Source organism: Panthera uncia, chromosome B1 (assembly GCF_023721935.1).
Source record: "Panthera uncia isolate 11264 chromosome B1, Puncia_PCG_1.0, whole genome shotgun sequence".
NCBI classification, from domain to species: Eukaryota; Metazoa; Chordata; class Mammalia; order Carnivora; family Felidae; genus Panthera; species Panthera uncia.
Genome location: NC_064811.1, coordinates 6,066,709 through 6,085,684, shown reverse-complemented (window position 1 = coordinate 6,085,684; position 18,976 = coordinate 6,066,709). Strand labels below are relative to the sequence as shown.

The window sequence follows — 18,976 nt, the reverse complement described above, 5'->3', positions numbered from 1 at the left end:
TGATTGAACAACCATTGCCCAATTTGTGGGCTAACAGAAAACCAAATGTTTGCCTTGAAACTTTCCAATTGGGTTCAAGAATAAAACCCAGGAATAAGATAATATACACATCAAAAGGACATAATGCATTCAATTCAGAATTAAATGAAGAAAACAGTCTAAGTTAAAAAAATTTTAAGACTCTCCCAAAGACTAAGAGGAAATAGGACAGAGGAAATCCTTCCTGCTTCTCTCATTAGCAACTCCCAGAAATTATCTTCTGTGTTCATTCAAGAAGCACTTGCCCCTCGAGTAGAGATCGGGCAGGGGCGGGGCAGGGCGGGGCGTGGGTATGCTAGCCTGAATCACAAATCTCAGCTTTGCCTCTCGTGGCCAGAACTCCTAAGGGGCTTTGCATGCATCTGTGATCTCCACAGAAGTAGGCTCGAACACCTGATTAGAACCTTATCTCGGAGGAAGCACCCTTTATTGGGCCACAGTTAAAGGAAGGACGGAGAAAACAGTCTAAAGGTGTAGAGGAGTCCTTTCAGTCAGCTTGATAGGAGTTGGGCCTAATGGTCACAGCCCTCTCTGTTCTTGGCTCTGGGCTATAGTTGGTTTTTGGGGCTACACACCCCAGGGAGCAACATAAAGAATTCATAATATTTTCGAAGCCCATCACTGGATTACTTAAATACGGCACCTTGGAAATCTCCAAAATCCCACGGTTACTAACAATCACATTTCTTCATTTTAAACAGACACCCAACAAAAAGGAATAACCAAGATTCTTCATCCTCCAATGGGGAAAAAGTGGCCCCACACTTAACAGCTTCACTGCCAAGCCAGAGGTCAGGAGGTCTCCTTGCTAATGCAGTAATAATGTGCCAGTTGGCTGTGATCAAACAACCATAAAGTTCTATCTTTTCTTATAAAAGACTGATGTTCAATCATTGCTTTTACAAATGACATGATTTCTCTCCACCTTGGAGAAAAGCATGCAAATATGTGAGTCAGTACTGGAGGGAAAACTGTAAGATTCCACCTTCCACCGCGGGGGACAATCCAGCCTAAAGAGAAATGATGGGCAACCCTCAGACTTCAAAAACCACGAGGCCAAGACCTGTACACTATGACTTCACTGCATCAAGCAGCACCCCGAAAGTGTTCCACAAATGTACACCGAGCGATTACTTCTGCAAGGCTTCTCCATGAGTCAGGAAGACTCGTAGATACACAAATCAGAGCAATGTTTCTCAATCTTCTCACTACAGATGGGAAAGCAGTTGCATAAATAATATCGCAAGTTAAGCAATCAACTTGTCAAGCTCGGCAACAGATAGTACAACTTCAATGGAAAACAGACTTCATGAGTCAAATTCATTTTATCATTGTTCTCATTTTTAAAAATTTACAGTAAGAAATAAAAATGTTCTTTCTTTCAGCTATTTGGTTATGGTAAAAAGAGACAGAGAGAGAGAGAACACTGAAGTGTTGTTTAGATGCGATTTCTATTAACTTTTAAGGATCCTTCACTCCCAACCTTTCAATACTAAGGACCCTGAATGGATGATCCACTTTGTCTCTATTTTTCAACACAACCATTTATTTAATGTTAATCCCTTTTATTTAATCTTAATACCTTAGGAAATGGCTTCTCAACTCTTCACTGAAACTATTCTCTACATGATAACCGGCTGGTCTTTCCTCTGTTGCATGATTCTTAACCGATTATTTAATCAAAACTCCCTCTTCCTTGGGATCCATGGTATTCTAATCTGTACCCTTTACCCTCTGAAGGCGCACCCCAGGAAGAGTCCTGGCACCTGGCTAAAGGAGCTCTTTTTAGCACCTTTCTCCCTAAATTTGACCTGTGGAATTCACAAACGTCCACAAGGCAGCATATGCAGGAAACACGGCATATGTTTTGTTGGGTGAATGCACCGTTGTCTTAGGAATGTTCTCCTCCCATACTCACTGTTCAGTATTCAATGACCTCACTCAGCTTCAGCCACCCAAATTACCCCGGCAACTCCTTAGTGTTTTCTACTACTTTTGCCATTATTGTTATATATAATCAGGTATGTTTACATGTGTTTATTTGTGGATGCCTATCTTTGTGGCCCAGCGGCCTTCTGTGGCCTATATTAATAAAAGCTAATATTTATTGAACATTTACTATGAACGGACACTACTCCTAACTATTTTTGTAACAACCCTATGAGGCAGGCACTTAAAACCCCCATTTTACCAAGGAGAAGACTAACACACACAAAGGTGAAATGACTTGCCTGAGTTGCATGGCCAGAAAGGGCCAAAGCTGGGGCTTGAAATCGAGGCAGACTAGAGACCAGCATCTCTGTGTGCCACACTCACTGTATGTCTTTACATTGGCCCATTGTTTTCTTTTAGATGATGTACTTGGTGGGGTACCTGGGTGGCTCAGTTAAGTGTCCAACTTCGGCTCAGGTCATGATCTCAAGGTTCGTGAGTTTGAGCCCCACATCGGGCTCTGTGCTGAGCTCAGAGCCTGTAGCCCGCTTCTGATTCTGTGTCTCCCTCTCTCTCTGCCCCTCCCCTGCTCATGTTCTGTCTATCTGCCTGTCTCTCTCTCTCTCTCTCAAAAATAAATATTTTAACAAATGTAGATGATATACTTGTCAAAGGCAAGCACTATTTTCTTCCCAACTATCCTCCCAGTGCCCAGTAGAGCGCTCGGACAAAAATAAGGTATGTTAACTACACGAGTTCAAGATTTATACTTTGACTGCATTTCTTTTATTTCTTTCACTTGATTCACTATATTCATTCAACAAATAAATGCTTTTTTCATTTCTATTATGACCACGTGCTATAGACTGAAAACCAAACAGGATATGGCCAGTGCCCTCAAGAAGTAGGGAAAACTAACAGTCAACATTGCAGTTATAACAGACATAATTACAGGCTGTGTCATTTCGGCCAATGAACAAACTAGCACAATTTTCTATGGGTCCAGAATGTATATAAAAATAAAATTTATAAAATATTTACAAAGAACTTTGATGTACCAGGGGGTAGGGTGACGAAACCCTGATCTGAATTATTGTCCTGCCACTTTGGGGCTTATGGTTCCAGTCAAGTCAAGTTGGGTTCTCTGAAGCTCATGTCTCTTACTCATCTATAAAACAGGGAGGCTTTCCTAAAAGGACTGTTAAAATCAAGTGAAAATGGCAAAATGGAACATTTTTAAGAAACGCTGGCTATTATACACATACTGAGACCTCACATGAGCCCCATAATAGCACAACCCTTTGTCAACAGAGCAGAAAGCAATGTCCTCAAATATAAAAAACATGATTTCTCCAAGACTACGTTCAGTTAAGTACAAATACCGGGCAAGTGCAAGTATATAAAAAAGAAGGTGTAGTTTGGAGCAGTAAGGTTTCAAAGGAATGGATCATTTTTTTAAAAGAAGAGTAATTGGCTGGCTGAAAGGAAAATGGAGGGTGTTGAGGACGGGGCATCACCTGTCTAGAGTCATCTAGGGAAATAAGACCTATATGATGAAATGGCATAAAAGGAAAAGGAAAGGGAGAGAAAGACTAGCAGTGGGGCGCCTGGGTGGCTCAGTCGGTTGAGCATCCAACTCTTGATTTTGGCTCAGGTCATGATCCCAGGGTCGTGGGATCGAGCCCTGCGTTGGGCTCCGTGCTGAGTGTGGAGCACTTGAGGTTCTCTCTCTTCCTCCCTCTCTCTAAAATTTAAAAAAAAGCGGGGGGAGGCTTGGATGATCTTTAAAATAAAAAAAAAAGGGATATAGTGACCAAGCCAGGGAGAAAGGGCAAAAGGCAGACAGAGAGTCTATCATTCAGCCAACAAGGAGCAAGTGCTTGCCACAAGCCAGGCATTGTGTCTGATGCGGGAATACAATGGGAGAACATAACACACGTTCAGCCTTTGATCTGAAGAAGCTCATAGTCCAGTGGGAATGGCATAAACAGGTTTAAAAAAAAAAAATACAAAAATCCAAACCGCGCGAAGCACCATGAAGAAAGTAGCATCAGGGGCCCACATGTTATGTACGAAAGGAGGACCTAGGAGGGAATGCAGGTCTAGGAACTGGGTAGACAAAGAAGCAAGAACGTTTTTACTGAAATCGGGTGAGGGAGTAAATGAGAGGATCCAAGGGGCCTCTCAATTCCGTACTTAAGAAGACTAATCTTTCACCTTTTCTGTGAAGACCCTAAGAAGCATGGGGATGGGAAGGAGGCAGTTGCTGTCCTACTTACTGTTCTTGAGCAATTGTCTCCTAGATCTATAAAGCATAAGGTGTCTGTAATCTTTGGGTTTCACTTTCCCAGTGTAATTCTCAGAAAGCACATCCAGGCCACCAGGTAAAACTACTTCTCTCCCCCATGACAGATTCCTTAAAACGTCCAAGGACAGCAAAACCTCAATGAACACAACTTTAAAAAAAAAAAAAAAAGAATGTGGCATACTGGGAACGGCCATAAAGTTCCTAGAAAAATTCATGCTCTAATATGCAATGATTACAATCCAATAAATACCTCAAAATGTGTGCTTCCAATGCTAACTGGAAGGTGACTGACCTTAATACCGAGTAGTGGGGGAAAGGAGCACTGACGACTGCATAAGCACTCTCAAAACTGCTCATCTTTCTGTTCATCGTGTGTTTTAAGAGAATCTTGAATGGCCAAGATTCCTAGATAAAATGTCAATGTTTTGAACTGGCCATGGCATTTCAAATTCTCACTCAAAGATTCATCAAATCATAAGCGAACTTATTAAGAGAAACGGTTTGAAGGGGGTTTTCAACACTACGCACTGAATCTCACAATGAATACCAGCCTGATGAGCAAATGTAATAAAAATGTGTAAGGAGAAAAAAACCTGTAAGACATATTTGATAAAAGAGAGATGTTTTAGCAGCAGTCTACATGCATTTTTAAAAACATCCTATCCAGTGTGCAAAGCAACTGAAAATTACCTGAGCTATAGTTTTCTAAGCTGAAGAGGAAAATAAATTATTTTTCCTAGCACATAAAGAAGAGTTCTAGTCAGCAGCAATATTTTAAGGGCTACTTAAAAAAAAAAAAATCTACTCAGGGTATAATCCCCTCCCCCACCACGCAGTCTTGTCTCCAGTGCAAATTATTGATTTGCAGGCATAAGTATTCAGAAAACAAACATCTGATTATAGCATAAGGTATTGCTGATACAAAAGCCTTTGTGATGAGAAAACGCAAGATCTCAAATCTAAGAAGGTAAAACACCAAGTAGCAAAAATGAATCTTTTAGGAACTATCAAGCCAAACAAAAAATAAAATTAGATATAAATTCAAGTTTTAGACTGTGGTCAATTGAGGTCTAGACAAAACCCTATGTTTGTTCACTGCCTAGTCTCCAGTCTGCTCCAAGTTTGAAAAGGTAATTGAACACAGTCTATAATTACTGGATTAGACACAGATGGGCTCTGTACATTTCAGGGGGAAAAAAGCACTGTTTTGATTCATTTTATGATTGCCTGTAAGGTCAGACTTTTCAAAATGTACTTTCATCTGTTAAATGGTTTCTCAAATTCCCTGGGGTATATCTTCAATAACTGTGATGTTTTAAGCAATTTGGGCCTATCAGATCCTGTCTTTGAATGTAACTAGCTGCCCATTTTCTAGTATTATAAATGTGCATGTAGGTTAATTGCTACATCTCTTACATATTTTCTGAAGTTGCAGTTTTGGGGGAAAAACTGAAAAACTGTACCCCTTTTCCGACAGGAATTGATTATGTTGGTGGAGATTTCCAAAGCAGGGGGAAAAAAAAACACAACTTAGGTATTTGATAATAAATGATTTAGGGTCATCTAAAGACGATGAAAAATATTTTCTACCTGACTCAAGTGAAAAACAGAAACAAGGAAACATCAACTTTTGGACAAAAATTGTTAGGCATAAAGTTTAGACTTCTTACAACTGAATAATGTATAAAACATGAGAACACATGCGTGACTCAAATCCTATGCATTTTTATATAATAACTATAAATGCCTAGGACATATATTGTCCGTGCTAACACAAAAAGGAAAACTATTTCCTAATCTAAAAGAGGAAAATACCTAAACATAGCCTTCTATATCACTTACAATTGGTGATGTCGTTATATAGCAATGTATTATAAATTCAGAGTGGAAAATAATACCTAACTTGGAGAAATGAGATTTTGGGTCCCTTTAGGGTAGTGCCTACCCTATTTCCAAACATCTCATATTAAAACAATTTATTCAGTAGAGCTAGACATGAAATTTTTAATTGTGAAAATCTGTGGCATACCCAACAGCTTGGGTTGAAATGCCAGAAAAAGTCTTCTTTGCTTAGTGTACTTAGCCACAGAAAGCAGCTTCTCAGGCTCAAGACTCGGTCAGAAGAGCCCCCACTCCACCACACTGCCCCCAGGAAAAGCTGTAGAATATTCCAAGCACTGCTCTGGACCAGCGGTAGCCAGGCTGCCAGCACATTCTTCATTTCATTCCTACTTTTCGTAATGTCACGGTATGGTATCACATTCTACCTTTTTAAATCTCCTTTCCGATTACAGCTTCATTTTCTACTCCCCAAATTCACTTCAGTTAGCTACCCTGTGGTCCCATGACAATAGAAACACCCTAATACCCCAAAAATTAAGACGACAGTGTAGGATAAGGAATAATTCCATAAAGGGTTTTTTTATATGTTTTAGGAAGTCAGTTTTGTGTGTTTTAACAGATAAGGAGGAATTTAATAATAAAAATTTTTTTAAAACCTTAAATTGAAATTCATGAAATTACGCATGTAAGCAAGAAGTCCGTATACTCAGAAAAAGATTTACAGTCATGTAGTAAATTTACTGACCCTCTGTAAGATGCATGAATGTGATCTACTTTTAAGTCATCTCTATGCCCAACGGGGGGCTTGAACTCACAACCCCGAGATCAAGAGTCACACGCTCTACTGACTGTGCCAGCCAGGTGACCCGAATGCGATCTACTTACAACCTCCTCTTCTCAAAAACCAAGGAGTTTCTAAATCACACAGACGACCTTGTGTTTTTAAAAACACTCTAATTTGAAAAGGGAAAACTGCACAAATGTTTATATCACTATTTACGTAAACACGGCTATCATCTACAAGTGGTCCTATAAAATGTTGTTGCAAATATCACGATCTCACATGTACTAAAGAAGTGGTTTAATAAAAAAAATTAAATCTATTATATATTTGTTATATCCTTATATAAAACTGCTGCTTGTGTAAAGCTGCTTCTCCTTTACATTTCACATATATTTGGATTTTCTTATAACAATTTGCTAACCATAAGATACATTTGTATTTAAATGACTAGAAGCTCAGAGTACAACGTAAATGCTGTAGAAAATTATTAACAATTTCCGTCCGTTTTCCCCATAGAGCTCACACACAAAACCAAGATAATATCAGAATAAGGCACTTGTACAAAACACCATGACAGAACTCGGCGTCGTTACTGTGTGTTTTATACTTTCCTTCCTAAGGGTGTATATAAAAACTGACAGCAACAAGTCAACCAAAATGGTAAAAACTGCCAAGGAGGGAAGTTTCTTTAGGTAAATCTATTTGTGAACTTAAACATGACTTTCACGAGACCAGTTACCGAAAACCGTGCTTTAATGTAGATTATAAACACGCAACAACTTAAGAGGTTTTTTGAAAACAAGATATACATGCTATAAATTAATTCCGTTCTTCTTCCGTTCCTCCCTCCTTCTCTTCCTTTCTGCCATAATTTCATTTCCAAAGCCACAGAAAATATATTCTCAAAACTTATAGCGTGTTGAATTTGATGTGTGTTATTCTGCGTTGATGCCCGAGTTTCCCCTGACTCTAGCTCACAAGCATTTTGCTCACATACACATGCACTTTACTTTTTGACATTAATGTTTCAAATAAATTGCGAGCTTAAAATCATGAAACTGACTATAAGAACAAAAGCCTGGAAAGATTTCTTCCTAGGCTTTCTCAAAAAAGGCCTTTCCTTTTTTAAACAATTTACATGATGTTTTATGGTCCTTTTAGAAGAGAATTATAGTAAATGGCACTCCAAGTGGGTTGTGTGAACCCACAAACCACTCCTCATAAAAACTGCTATAATTTTCCAGGACAGGGACAATAAAATATCATACATACGCCAAAGCTAAATCACGGTGTGACCACAGTAACAAACACATTATTTTCATGAAAATTAAGCATGATAAAGCTAACAAAGAGATGACAAAGAAGAAAACTTCTGACGGCTTTTCCTCAATCTACTTGGTACTTACACAGCGTTTACAGAATTTTCCTCCATTTCCTAAATGGCTTGAAATACAGGTGCTAATCTAGTACTCAAGTTTTTATGTGTCGTTCATCTGTTTCCAATGAGATTAAGAAAATAAGTAACTTCAACTGCAGCTCAAGGAACACTTTAAGCCAACCTACCTACCTAAAATTATTAACATTTTTGTTTCTAATCAAAACTTAAACTTTATGGCAAGTTCTAAGGAAATTTTGAGGAGATGCATTTCCCATTTCAGACCACTAGGGACCAATAAGTGTCTTCCATTCCCAAAGGAGTAACTTCGCAGTTGTTAGAACTAACACCCTGCAACCGTGAGCAGCAGAACCCCCTTCCGAACAGAACCACACTCACTATCTGTAAAGCAGAGGAGACCTGAACACTGGATAGAGAAAAATGGGCTGAACGAATGAGAGTTTTAAAGGATGAAAGTTGTCCAAATGGTGCCATTTGTTAATCACCATCTACCCTGAAAAACTTCCCAAGGTCCCTTTTCCCATGGTGGAATTATCAAACATTGAAACTGAAAAAGAATATAAAACCATGCTTTTCTGACCTGGGGGTGGGAAAGATGGTAATGCCACACTGATACAGAAAATAAAGCCTGCCTAATACAATTCACTGGCGCTGATCACAGCAGCTTATTGCTAAATCAGGCATAGTACTGAAATTAGGATCGGTAAGCCAAGCCAAAATATCTACAAAAGAATCTCATTTACAGAGAGTTATCTTATGATGCAATAACCACGGTAAGAAGAAACAGCATTTTCTACTTCAATCTGTTATGATTAATTCTGGTTAGAGAGAACTATTTAACATATTTACAACACTCCTTTAGAGCAAAACCTTGGGAGAGAACTGGAATGAAATAGTATAAAGCCCTGAAAAAAAACCAGATACAAACCTTAGTAGACCTATTTTACTGCTTTTTAGATTCTTAGCTAAAATGGATGGCTCTTTCTAGAGTAACAAATGATGCTAAACTTTATCCAGTATTTTTGCACATAGCTCCAAGCTCCCAACTCTTTCCAAAAGGCCACTATAATTTGAATTTCAAATTTCTAGGAGAATATGGCAGTGATTCCATTAACTGCTAAGACACTGAACACAAATCTGTTCCTCCTTCCACAACCACACAAAATATAAATAAGAACAAGACAATGAGTTAGAGAACAAAACAATACACTGAAACGTATACTTGTCAAATCCTGTCATATAAAAGTGGACATTTTTATATGAAAAAATATTTTTGCTCCTAAATCAAACTTTAATAGGACACTTACAAATATTTATACTATTAGATACAAAGAACAAATAGTCACATTTAAATAATGTGCTATTAAAAATGAATTCATTACTCTTGAGCTTAGATAAAATTCTGTATGATAAAATATGTCATTGTACTCGTTCAGACAATGCAGTGAGCCTTTGTTTGTGTTTATTGGAAATGCCTTCCATATTCTGAGGCTCCAAATCAGAGCTTCCCAAATGGAATCTGCAGAGAAAAAACACTGATTCCAAAAAGAAGACTGTGCAAACAATACACAGTTCCAAGATAAATAAATCTATCCAAACCAACTACACTGTTCTTCCAGGTTAATCAAAGACTCCTGCCCAGCGAAATATATCTTCCAGAGAACATAAGATGTCCGCACGTCAAAGGCTTACAATTAAAATGATCTTCAGAATTTAAATTTTTTCCTCAGCCCAAACACAACAATGAACAGTTTATCTAGTTGTACAAATAGATTTAAAGAATCTTGGAAGATGTCAAATACATTCAACTCATCCTACAAAATCCGATCTGACTCCTCCTCTGTTCACCAAAGTCGACCTACCCACCAAAGCCACCCCTCCACTCTGCCCACCCCACTCCACTGCCTTTACTGGACTCTATGCTATTTGTCTAATATGGCAAAATCCTTACAAGCAAAAAGAGATTCACTGGATCTCTTTTGGCTCCACGGCCTGGTTTCCTTTCAGTCCACCTCACTGACATTTCTTTGGCCCCACAGCACAGGGGTACAAGCCGATCTGCATGGCTGGCTACACGGACATTTCACGAAGCCTTTACAATTGACCACACAAACACAATACCACAATGTAGGTCAACTTGTGCACTCAAATACCAATGTGAAACTTATATGGAAGTAAAGTATAGACATAAATCTGAAAGGGTAGAATTCCACCCAATGATCCTAAAATTATTTCAAGGAATCAATCTCCAAGAATGCATCATGAAATCAGAAGAGCCCAGTTAAGCTTTAAGAGGGGGAAAAAGAAGAAAGAAAGAAAATGAAAGACTTTAGAAGCGGCAGCAAAGGTTTCACCAATCATTATATCATTGAGAGGGCTCAAACTACAGATGAAGTTAGAATACAGAAGATTGTAGAGAGGGCATTTAAAATTATTAACTGATCAAAAATTTGTAGTTGTCATTAAAAAAAAAATACAACTTAGCAATTCAGTTCAGAAAGAAGAATATCCCCAGGAACATACACATCTGTTTAATATTACAAGCCAACTGTCAACATCCTAAGTGAAGTTTTAATTTAATATTTTTTCTTTCTTGATGTTTTACCTTTAATCAATGCCTCATGAGAGTATCAGCTTTCTATAAGAAACTGTTAAATATAAAGAAATGTTATTGTAGCATGTTTATAAAATCATAGTTCGAGAACTTTTTATTTTTCCAAAGCCTGACCACAACTTAATTATCTGCAGGACATTCCAGGCTCACAATTGCAAGCTCCAGTTCCCAAGCAATTTTAAACAATATCTACTGTACAGGACAGAGGGTACACAACAGACCGCAACACGGTTATATTTCCAAAAGTCAGCATTAGGCCCTTTAGACATGGTTTTTATTTTCATTAAACAATATTTGTTTCCTCACTAATCATTAAATGGTTTTCATCACTATTGCCCGTTTTCCTTTCACATGCCGGCTGTTAGCATCAGTGTTTGTGTTCATAATAAATAAAAAAGTGACCCACCCGGTTATTTAAAAATGAACACACACGATGTCTGGTTCAACGAGTGTTAGAGATTCGGCAACATACTCACACCCTGAATACTGTTCTATTTTCATCTGGACTCTAAAAAACTTTCATAGAGTAACAGACTCTGTACATACTCCTTTAAATCAGGTTTCAGCTTCATGCCTGCTTATGTTATTGTGGGCACACAGATCTAATCAGTGGTTCAAGACATTTACGTGGGAAAATGGAAGAGGAAAAAGAAAAGACAGCAAGTTCATATTCCTGACCATAATGGAGAGGAGTTGAAAATACTGCCAATTCCTACAGACGGATGAGAAAAGCAGCCTGATTAAAAGTATCATGCCAGTAACTGACCAAAATGCGGGGGAGCTACTAACAGAGCATTCCAGAACTTTACCAAAGACTCTGAGGAAGGAAATTAAAGAGAGAGAGAGAGAGAGAGAGAGAGAGAGAGAGAGTTGTACGCTATGAGGTATCAGGAACAATTTAAAAATATGTCAAGCGTGGAAGAAACAAAGCTGCTTCAAAGTCAGAGGTAAAATTAACAGGCAATGGAAAAAATAATCCAATAAATAATCTGGAAAATCTTCAAGAAGTCTGATACTTGCATCGTTGTACTGGAACCACCAGAGTTTTCAGACAAGGAAATGATTTAAGTCCAAACAAACTAATTTTCGATTTCGGATGAACTGCCTTGGAGAGACAGAGAGGGATACACAATGCACAGCATGTACAACGTTTATTAGTTTCTGCGTTTATCAAATACTTTATCACACTTCCTACATGCCAAGCACTTTCAAAGTGCTTCGCTCCTTTAATCTTCCAAAATTAGGTACCACTTTACTCCCATTACCCACAAGTCACCCACCAGTAGGTAGGGGAGCCCAGAGTCCATGCTCAAAGCCATCACGCCACAAGCCATCTCAGGTGACATTACCTTCACCAAGGTAAGAAGAGGTCCATTACTGGAGGGACCCACGTGTCTAACTTCCCTGACTCCCCTGGGGCCCTCTTCTCATTATGAAAATCCCCTCCGGCAATTCTGCTCCTTCCTTAAGGTCTCAACCTCCGCCTACGCTCTGATGTCTCCCCATCTGCATCTCTGGCTCAGAAACCTCCCCCCGAGGTCCACTTCTGTATTTACAACTGCCAAATATGTGTCCCTTGGCTTTTAAGCAGGCACCTCAAATAACTATAAAACCGCACTCATTCTGGCCACCCGCCTAGTCACCCACAATTAAAACCTCGAAGTAGTCTAGGACCCACTGGTTTTCATCTCCTACATCTAACAAGTCCCAAATCCTGTCAAACAGACCTTGGATCTGTCCTCTGTCCTCACGGTCACCGGCTCGGCTCGGGCCTTCACTGCGTCTCGAGGACACGCGAAGGCGGTGCCAGCTCAAGCCGTCTTCCTCCTCGCTGCCAGTCCTTCTCACCTCTGCCGAGTCCACCCATGGCCAGCAGTAGGATCTTTCCAAAATCCGTACCTGACCGCGTCCGTCCCCGGCCCCAACCTTTTCCAGTTCACCATGGCCTTCGTGATAATGCCCCTCCCTTCCCGCTCTATTCTCCTTCAAGGCTCAGCTCGAGACTCACCTCTCCTGGGAAGCCCTTCCCCCTTCGGCCCCTCCCAAGTGAAGTGGTCTTCACTTCCACCTCCAGACCCATACGTACTTTGAGAACAGCAATTATCACCACGCGCTGTAATTATTTGCCCCTGGCGCTCTCTTTTCACTAGACTATGAGTTTCTCCCAGTCTCACTCACGCCTGCCTGATACCTGGCTGCATTCGTGATGTATGCTGGAGGCTCGATAAATAGCGAGTGAGGAAATGAAAGAATTCATTCTCAGAGATACCCTCCGTTTCAAGCGATATTAAAAATCTAAGGCGGAGTGAAAGGGCACAATCTCGAGTGCAAGTACCTTTACTGTTGGCCACCCATATCCGCCGCTCTCCTCCTCCTGGAAAGAGCTCCCCGAATTTCCTTGGAAATCATTCTTCCCCTACTCTCAGCTATACGAATCGGGTGGAAGGGACACTGCTCCGCTGCAGGGCTGGGTCCTAAGTAAAAGCCAAACTAAGAGTATGTCCTCTCCCCTTGGGGACAGGGATGGATTTAAAAATAGGCTTACGAGTCAGTTCCAAGATTCTGATGGATACTACACGGACCGGGCCCCTCTCCTTCCCTGGAGAGAGCAGCATGGGAAGCCAAGTCTGCAAGGACTACAGCTTTCTGGCCAGTGTGAAGCAAGAGCTGGGAGGTGCCCTAAGCGAGATGCTAACACCATGAACGGCAGAACAGAGAGGGTGAGAAAAGCCAGGCCTTTGGCGACACTGTCGTGTCCCCTGGGTCCAGCCACGCCGGAGGTGAAGTCATACCACGAGACTTTTCGAGTGTTGTATAAATCAATACATTCCCATGATCATTTAAGCAAATCTGCACTGGGTTGTCTGTAACTGGGAGCCATAAGGCTGCTGATACAGTAAGGTAGGGTTTCTGGGAAGAAAATCAAGCGACACATTTGAAGGAATGCACAGGAAAACGAGGCAGAACAAAGGGTGAGAGTGGCAGCAAGTCAAAGCTGACAGGCGATGGAAACCGTCAACACGGTGCCCCACACACAGGTAAGAGAGAGACTCAGGGTGCCCGCCATGCCAGGCGGCAGCAACCAGGCCCTCGTAAGGGGTTGCCTGTGAGCCCCTTATGAAAAGAATAAAGTTTTATAAAGAGCTAGAAAAAGAAATAAAAAAATAACAAATGTTTCTTTTTAAAAAGGCCTTTATGAGAAAAAGAAAAGGCTGTGGGATAATTTAATCTGGAGAAAGCAAGTCCTAGAGGCAATTTAACGTGGTGAAGGGTTATTTATAAGGAGGTGACTAAACAGCTGCTCTCCAATTTCACAGGGAAAAGAATTAGAGGAAATTGATTTACATTTCAGTCCAAAGCTGAGGCAGGCAAAAGGAAGAAGTGCTGGAGGGAGAACTGTTAATGACGAAAAAAAAAAGCTAAATTAAAAACTGGGTTTTTTATGGCTTTTAAAAGATGGAAAATCACCTACGTTGATTATTTTAGTTTTCAGTCCAAGTAGTAAACACGTATTTGAGAATGCCTTCTAGTCGTTTACTCACATTCCACGTACCGAATCCCCACTGCGGGCCAGGCGCGGACCTAGGCCCTGGAACACAAAACCAATGACCGAGTCACTGCCCCGTCTCAAGGCTGTGGTGTCGCGAGGTGAAATGCCGAGAAGCGTCAAATCAGAGTCCCACCTCTCCCTCTCCATCCCCCACACCCAAAAGCAAGCGATAGGGTTCGGAGACGGCGCAACAGCACTTGGATGGTTAGGCGACGATGCGATCATTAAATGAGAACCCAAAACGGTACGGCGAAGGTGCCACGGCCGGAGTTCCTTGCTTAATGAGCAAATGCTTTGATTTCAGAAGAAAGAGACTAGGAGAGGAGAGAATGTGCCTTTGAAGATGGGTAGAATCTGAGTAAGTGAAGGGGGGTGAGCCATCCAAGCAAGAGAAACAGCAGGAGCCAAAAAAGGAGGCGAGAAAGCGGAGGAGGCTGGTTTAAAGCCGGCGGGATGACCGAGGAAGTGTAGGGCGTAAAAATGGAAAAGAGGGTAGTACCAGCCTTATAAGGGCCTTTGAACGCTGGCCAAATAACCAAATTCACTGTGTGGGGAGTGAGCAGTACTGAATGCTTCTGAGCAAAGCAACACGATGAGAGCAGCGTTCTCTGCACAGCGGCTGGGCTGCAAGGGAGATGGGGGGCTCAGAATGGTTGCATCATCTCGGCTCAGGCTCAAAATGGCGAGGGTCTGAACCCACATGGAGGAGAATGGACGAGAGCGCGGGAAACACCAGGCGTTTACTCACTTCGTCCATTTCGCAAATATGTGTGAAACTCCACACGGCGCTCTGCGCTGTGATGGGGACTAGAAGCCAGCCCCTGTCCTCTCTCGGGCCGAGAATTAACTGGCTGGGGAGGCTAGGGAAGGGGGGACCGACAGACACAGCTGCAAAAATGGTGCTCGGCGTGGACCAGTGTCTGGTAGGCTCTCATTCCGAGAATTTTATTTACACAAGCTGGAACAACAATAAAATCCCAAAATGTAAACAAGAAAAACCAATCCTCCCAAAATATCACTTCATGTGTATCATGGGAGACACTGATTTTTGTTGCGGGTTTGGAAAAGTATAGAAGCAAATATGCCCGTACTGAGTGAACGGTACCAAGTAATGAAGAGAAAAAAGGCTTTATAAAAAGAGAAAAGATCTTTTTTAGGACTGAAATGTTTCCAGATTTCATCTTTTGACATAACTGAGATATAGTCACAGATTTCCCACTTACCCACAGATAGGTATTTAGAAGCTTTCAGAAAATTCATCACCTCTCCTTGATATCTCTTTTTTTTCCTCCTTTCCCTTAATTTAATTTTGATTTAACTTCCTCTTGTCACTGCTTGCTTACAAATCACAGCCTCTATGTCTGGAGTCAATTAGGGCTATAAAATACCCCACCACGCCTTCATCTGGGGACCCATTTATATATATTTTCTTATTTCAAGAGGTAGAACTAAGAGCCTGTAACTCCAAAAGTTTCCAATCAACCATCACATTCTATTCTTTGGAAAAGTATGCTTCTCTCCACAGCTAAGAAGACAACATCAAACTACATATTTTGCAAGAGTATTTCCTTCCCACCTGTATAAAGATGAATTGTGCTTTGGGAATTCATTTGCAAAAAAAAAAAAAAATGGGCTGAGTGTGCGTAATAGATGCTTAATAGCAATAACATTAAAAAATCTTTCTACCATTTAAAATTAAATGTAATTTCCTTATTACTTTAATGAAATCCCTTGGAGTTAAAGTATTTAACTGGTCCCTTTCACATCAAGTATTCATTATATAATTCCCTTTAAATATCAGGTATATTAGGTATGTAAACTGTCCATTGACAGAATAAAAACACACATTTCCACTGAAATCGAAACAGGAGAAGGACAAGGCAGCTTGATTCAGAATCTGATAATGGGTTACAGATTCTCTTCCAGTTCAGATTTATAGTCAAAATGCCATAAGAGCCATTTACCACCTCTAACCTTTCAGGTCATATTTGGAAGAGAAGTACGAACTGCCAAATCACTAAGAGAAAATGTGTCTGAGTCTAAAATTCTTGCCTGCTCCCTACTGCGGTGTTGAGCTACAAAGGGGAAGAGAGAGAGAGAAAACTGTATCTCCCAGGAAAACCACCTTAAATTGAAAGGTAGGGATGAATCGTACAAGGTTCTGCCCATGGGGAAGGAATGCCCTTTGTCGCTGTCTTTCAGGGCCAGCCCTGAGTGGGGCTGCAGTGCGATCCTGTCTGTTGCTGGCTGGTACCAGCCTACTGACTAACCCCATCCTACCCCACAGACGCCTGATATACACAAGGAGAAAATTCTAGGGCTGTCGGGCAGACACCTAAACCGAGTCAGGACTATGGATCCAAAGTCAAGCCTTCTCTCTCCTAGCCCTCCAATGTCTTGCTGGACCGCCCCCTGGCTGAACCCAATCAGAAGCCAGAGAACAAGGAAGCCCAGCCAAGCACTCCATAAAAATCAGCCTCCTCGGGCAAGAACAGCATGGAAAAGGTAGAGAATGGATCTGGAAGGGCCGAAGGACAGGACAGGGCACACTCCATTCCCGATTTCTCACACTCCTTCGGTTAAACTCAGCTTTTCTAGGGGATTTTACCATCCTGTGCTTTCCCTCCCTTGGGGCCTCTGTCACATGTTCTGTCCTGCCTTTCCCCATCTCTGCGTGTGCAAAACCTTCGAGGCTCACCTAAAGGTCACCTCCTCCACGAAGTCTCTCCTCAACCCTACCCAGAAGTAGTCATCTCTGTCCTTTTAATTCTTGAAGTTCCTCTACTGAGGACTTCTAGAATTATGAACGTGTCTTACACTTAACATGTGTACCTATCGCTACCCAAGTATTTTAGATGTGTTTACTTATTTACTGTAAGTTTCCCACGAGAACATAACGTCCACGAAAGCAGCGATTCTGTCTTATCTCCGCTCCATCCCTGGTGCGAAAGACAGTGCGCAGCCTGTAATGGATGCTCAATAAATATTCACTGAATGAATGACTCGAACGCCCCCTTCCAGAGCGTAAGCATTTGACGGCCAAAGGGAAGTCTCTTTCATCTTTTATCCTAAACAGCAATCTCAACGCCTTCCTAACTCACAGGCAGATACTCAACAAATATAAGCTGGTCATAAAGTAGTTGCTTTATTTGAATGAGGATCTATAAGGCGCCAGATACACTGCCAGCAGCTTAACACACAGTATCTCATTCACTCCTCACAACAACCCTAAGAGATGCTGTGGCACAAGTGTGCCTCCAGGATCCAGGCCCTCATTGCCCCAACTTCCAGAACTGCCTGCTGATGGCTCACAGCTAAGTCTCTCTAAGGAACTGCCCTCAGCAGAGGGAAGATGCTTCACCCTCAGGGGGCCTCCCCGGGGCAAGCCCACATCCAACGGCTGACCACTACCGTGGTTTTACAGGCCTCACCCCCTGCCTCACCGGGGTAATTCTGAGGCCATCTCAGCTCTGGAGTCCTCCACGGGACCAACTACTGAACGAAGAAACAAAATCACTAACTAGTGCCTCAGACCAAAGAACGGAATTAGCAATTTTTCAAGTATCTGTAATGTAAAAACTGGGTCTCCTTCCTTCTCAGTGACCTTACTATTTAAAACCATAAACCGTCTACTCTTTTCCCCCAAAACGTACCTCAACAACTGCCTTAGAAGAGATGTATGGTCACTGGGTAATTGTCAATTAAAAAAAAAAAAAAAAACAGGTTTGGAGGCAGCTGTATTTCCCCCACAAGGGAGTCAGGGACTTTCAAATATATATGATTTATGCACCAAGATGTGCTCCTAAAGACAGCAGATGATATGACAACACGCCAAGGAGAAAATCTCCAGAGAGCGGACCTGCGGAAGGCCAAGGCCTGGAACGGCACTCCCTGTGTGCACAGCCGGCCAAGCATTCAGGGCCTGGAGACGCAGCGGGAGTCCCAGGGACCCCGCTCACGCGCTGACACCATCCTGGGCAGGCCACTTAACCTTGTGAACCTTGGTCTCTCCAGGAGTAAAGGAGCCTAACTTAAGGACAGTCGACTAAGCTGTAGCGCTGGGAGCACAGCGCCAGGTAGAATAGGTGCTCGGCAAGTGGTAGCTATTATTACCGCTTCTGAGTATGTAGAATGACAACCAGAAAGGTAAAACATCAGTGCAACATTTGTGGGTGATTTTCTTGTACAGGTTAAGAAAGTCCGATCGAAAATCCAGCTGACTTACAGGAAAATTACTCCCTTTACAAAAGGTTTTAGTGCAGACTTCCTTTAAACAGGGGCCCCCTCCGCTCTGCATTTAATATATAATCGGATACTGCTTATTCATGATTTTTCTAATCAAAAGATATTAATTTTTCTCCATTTCCTACCACAGCAAATAAAAATTCATCTGCGGGGAGTTTTGCTTTTTCTGTTTTACTTTTTTAATCTTCTTTTTTTTATGTTTATTTTTGAAAGAGACAGAGTGCGAGTGGGGAGGGGCAGAGAGAGAGGACGAAGACACACAATCG

General features: G+C 41.4%; 1 protein-coding gene across 1 annotated transcript in view; it reads right to left on the bottom strand.

Moving 5' to 3' along the window:
• Window positions 1-18,976, bottom strand: part of STX18 (syntaxin 18) — a 123,829-nt gene that overhangs the window by 92,637 nt on the left and 12,216 nt on the right. The gene's annotated exons all lie outside the window — the stretch shown is intronic.